Raw genomic sequence first — 5,359 nt, forward strand, 5'->3', positions numbered from 1 at the left:
ATATATATATATATATATATATAAACACATATATATTTATATATGCATGTGCTGGCATCAGGAAAAGGATTTTTGTAGTAGTAGTAGTAGTAGAATTATGTGATGTTAGGTGGTGTTGTTTAGCACGGAGTCATTCTGAATGAATAGACCAAGGCTATGATAAAAGGCTGTCCAAGACTATGGTAAAAGGCTGTCTAAGCATGACCATCACGTCTTTTCAAAGAATGCTCTATTAGAATACATCTTGATCAATTTTTTTTTTCTTTAATACAGTAAAGTAGTATCAGAAAATAAAAGATTTAGCTGCTGTTTCTAACAGTTTGAGTAACCCGATAGAGATTTCCCCATTGGTTTGGTGTGTAGCAGTTTTGGAAGTATTATTGTTGTTGTTGTTGTTGTTGTTTGTGGTGGTGTTGGCAGCAGTGGTGGTGGTAGTTGTATCTGTGATGTCAGTGGTAACAGTGTTAGTTTTACTAGTAGTAGTAGCAGTAGTAGTGTTGATATTAGAGACAGTATAATTGATAGTGTCGTTAATATTGCCGGTCCTAGTGGTGCTGATAGTTTCAAGAGTACAGATTATAGTATTGGTAACAGTGGTAGTGGTGGTGGTGGTGGTGGTGGTGGTTTGTCGTATTGATAGCACAACAAATGATGATAGTATTGGTAATGGTAGACATTGGTGAGAATAACAATAGTGGTGATAAAGATGATAGTAGTAGTAGTAGTAGTAGTATAGCCGTGGCGGTGGTGGTGGTAGTGGTGGTTGTGGTGGTGGTGGTGGTGGTGGCGGTAGTGGTGGTGGTGGTCATGGCATTGGTAATAATGGTTGTAGTGTGTGTGTGTGTGGTAGCAGTAGTAGAAATAATACCAACAACACTAGAAACACCAGTTGCAACAGTGCTGCTTGTGGTAGTAGCTGTTGTAGTAGTAGTAGTAGTAGTAGTATTTGCATTAGTAGCAGTGGTGGTGGTGGTGGTGGTGGTGGTGGTGGTGGTGGTGGTGGTGGTATTCAATCTGGTGTTAATGATGTGTAAGCTTGGGAAGTCTACTCTGCCTAGCGAAGCAGCTTTTTCCTCTGCAATATAGCAGTTGAGTAGGAACCAGATAGTGTTGGCAAAACGGTTCTAGTACAGCCGCTGCTGCCACTGCTGCTGCTGTTACCACCAGAGATTGTACCCCTATTACTACCACCACACCACGACCACCACAACTTCCGACTACCACCAGCACTACTACCACTACTGCTGCTGCTATTACGACTACTATTACAACAGCTGCTGCTGCTAATACTATAACTACTATAACAACAACAACAGCTGCTGCTGCTACCACCACCACGACTACTACTACTTGAACAGCTGCTGCTGCTGCTACTACTACTACCACCACCACCACCTCTACCACCACCACCTCCACCACCACCACTACTACCCTGCTGCTGCTGCTGTTAATACTACTACTACTACTACTACTACTACTACTACTACTACTATTGATTTTAAATTCTGGCGCAAGGCCTGCAGTTTGGGAGCAGAGAGTAAGGTCGGACCCCAGTGCTCAACTGGTACTTATTGTTAGTATTCTGCGCAAAATGCTTAGCGGCATTTCGTCTGCCTTTATGTTCTGAGTTCAAATTCCACTGAGGGTTGACTTTGCTTTTCATCCTTTCAGGGTCAACAAAATAAGTACCTGTCGAATACTGGGGTCCATGAAGGCAGAGTGCCATGAAAGGCAAAGTTGATCGCAACAGAATTTGAACTCAGAACATAAATAGGGACAAAATGCTGCCAAGCAATTAACCTGACATGCTAACGAATCTGCCAGCTCGCTGCCTTTATATAATAATAAAAGTAATAACGATAATGAGGTCAGAGTCTTGCACAAGACCAGTGATTTTAGCAGGTGGGTGAATGTTGATCCGATTGACCCTTCTGTTCATCAGATACTTCATTCATTGACACCCAAAAGGATGAAAGGTCAAGTAGACCTTGGCATCGTTTGAACTCAGAATGTAAGGTCAGGTGAAATGCGTGAAGCATTTTACTCTGGCATGCTAATAATGGTTCTGCCACTCTGCCACCTTAATAATAATAATAATAATAATAATAAGATGCCCTGATGCAGTGCCAGGCAGTGGTTCTCATGGCTTCTGATCTTAATTGATTGGAAGTGTTATCATGTACATTGTTTTGTCTTGGTATAAAAGATAAGCTACAGCAAATATTCTGCTCAATACCACAGATTTGCTTGTCAGTTGTTTAACCTTAACCAGTTGAGCATGTCCCTTGGTGGCTGACTATATGTGCATCTCTGATCATGAGCAGAAGTAGTGGGGGAGCATCATAGTCATGTGTTGAGAGGAATTCTTTGGGGTTTGAATAATTCACCTTTGGAAACATGGGTGTTTTGCTCAACATCCTTAAACAAACCTTATTCAGGGACCTTTTGAGCGGGATGGGCTCCTTGACCTGAAGAAAATTCTAACTAGGCTCCACCTGTGAGGTCATGCGCTGTTTATTTTGATATGAGATCACCATGTCACGCACATATGGTTGTGATGCATGCTGGTGTACCCTTATCAGACAGGTAGTCATGATGGGTATGCAGGGTTTCGTAAATTTTACCCCAGTGTCACTTTGATGGCATGCACTGCTCTCTCACTCAATAATAATAATAATAATAATAACAACAATAATAATAATAATATAATGTAATGATTCTTTGGGACTTCCCAGTATGTATAGACTGGACCATCAAAGCAAATAAACCAGATATAATTGTGAAAGACCAAAACAATAAAGTCCGTTTATTGATTGACATGAGCATACCCTGTGACCATAATATCTTGGCAAAAAATTAGATGAGCTCAGAAAATATAAAGATTTGCTATTTGCAATCGAAAATATGTGGCATCTCAAGTCAGTTACAATGCCAATGATTGTAGGAGCACTTGGAATGATCAAAAAAAGAATCAAAAACTATTTAAGAATGATTCCTGGCTTACCATCCATTCAGGAAGTGCAAAAGATTGTCTTAACTGGTATGTCATGCGTACTGAGAAGAGCATTGTCATTGTGAATTTTCTTTCCCTTTCCCCTTTATTTTCTTTGTTTACTTTCTTATTTTTTAATTTTTTTCCCTCTCTCTGTCTTTCTTCCCCTCTTTCTCCATCACGACTTTGTAAATGAACAATCTGATGTGTTTATCTTAATGGCCTGCCAATGTATACAGTGAGCTTCACTGCCATAAGTGTCAGAAAGACAAGAAATGGAAACAGAACTGAAAGAAAATGATAATAATAATAATAATAATAATAATAATAATAATCCTTTCTACTAAAGGTACAAGACCTGGAATTTTGAGTTAGGGAGCTAGTCGATTAAATTGACCCCAGTACTCAACTGGTATTTATTTTATTGACTCCGTAAGTTACAATAGAGGGACAAGCACAAGTGTCTTGTCATAGAGAAGATACAAGTCTACCCAACATTAATTAAGGGTGGATGGGAATAGTCGAGAAGAAGATAAAAGAGGGTACTGATGGAGTACCAGAGCAAGATCTCAAGGCACAAGAAGGTGAGTATAAGAGAGGTTTCAAACAGATGGCCATGGTAGGAGAAGAGGAGAGAGAGCAGATGCTTTCATAAGTGTGTGAGGGGAGAGTAACTGATGATTACAAATATAATGATAATAATTTTTTTATTTAGGGGTAGAAGCTAGTTGTTACCATCAATCCCAGTATTTCAAAGGGACTTAATTATATCAGTTCTGCAGGGAGGGGGGGATAAAGACAAAGTTAACCTTGGTGGGATTTGAACTTGAACTCAGAACACAAAGAGTCAGAATGAATAGGTATATGGTATTTTGTACCTTGCTCTAATGATTCTTGCAATCCGCTGCCCAAGGAGGACACATAATTAGTAACAGACAGGAATAGACAGAAATGAGAAAGGGTGAGAGAGAGAGAGAGAGAGAGAGAGAGAGAGAGAGAGAGAGAGAGAGAGAGAGAGAGAGAGAAAGAGAGAGAGAAAACAGAAGAAAACGGTAGAGAAAAGAAGAATTAAAAGACAGAAATATGATGGCAGAAGCAGTCGTAGATAAAAGATAGATAAGGAAGACAGAAGAAAGAAGTGAGGAGAAGATGAAGTCAAAGGATAGAGAGAAGAGAAAAGAAGAGAAGAAGAAATAATAGGAGAAAGAAGACTGAAAAGAAAATACAGTGAATAAAGTGGATGAATAAGCACCTATTACACTCTTGGAATGGTTGGTATTAAGAAGGGCATCCAACCATAGAAAACATGTCAAAACAGACTGGCGTCTGGTGTAGTCCCTCAGCTTGCCAGCTCTGGTTAAACCATCCAACCCATGCCAGCATAGACAACAGACACTAAATGATGATGATGATGAGGATGATGTTGATGATGATGATGATGAAAGGAGTTCAAGACCAGCTGCATAAGGAAGTTTCTATATGCTGTTCTTATAGCAGAAACTATGGACCAGTGAGTTGTTCTCAACTGGGATCCATATGGTCCTTGTGGGGTCCATTTAAAGATTTTGTTAAAATTCATGTGAAATAAATTGGTTAAACTTCTAAAATACAGAAAATGCTTTAATAGCTTTTAATACAATTGGTAATAATTTTAACTTATAAAAATGCAATAGGATCTTTTGAAAAAAAAAAATCAAATGGTTATGAGGGTCCAATAGAATAGAACAGGAATCAAAGGGATCCACAGGCCAAAAATGGTTGAATGATTGCAGAAATGGAAGCCAAACCTGGAGCTAGACTGTCAAAGAATTTAGAATTCCTATGTGTCTGGTGCGCAGGTGAAATTATCAGTAACTGAAGAGGTTCTGAGAAGACTCCTTAAATGAAACTAATTGCTTTTCCGCATTGGTAAATCTAATTATCAGCAGAGGAGGATGTGCCGAAAGCATTGTTGACAGAGTTAGAACAGAGTGGGAAGAGATCTGTGAGCCGTAACACAGTTTCATTCTTAGAATGAAGGGCAAGTTGTATGATGTTAGGGTAAGAACTGTAATGCTGCATGATAGTAAGATGTGGACCTTAAATGAGTTAAATTTGGAATAGATGTAGAGGAATGAAGTGAGCATGGTCCACTGGATGTGAAATGTGTGTATAAATGGGAGAAAAATTGGGTGTAATATCCAGGGTGTACATTCCGGGTGTGCTTGGTGTGCACTGCCCACCCATAAAAAACGGTAACTTTTTTACTCTTTTACTTGTTTCAGTCATTTGACTGCGGACATGCTGGAGCACTGCCTTTAGTCGAACAAATCAACCCCAGGACTTATTCTTTATAAGCCTAGCACTTATTCTATCAGACTTTTTTGT

This window comes from Octopus bimaculoides, chromosome 12, assembly GCF_001194135.2.
Source record: "Octopus bimaculoides isolate UCB-OBI-ISO-001 chromosome 12, ASM119413v2, whole genome shotgun sequence".
Lineage (NCBI taxonomy): Eukaryota > Metazoa > Mollusca > Cephalopoda > Octopoda > Octopodidae > Octopus > Octopus bimaculoides.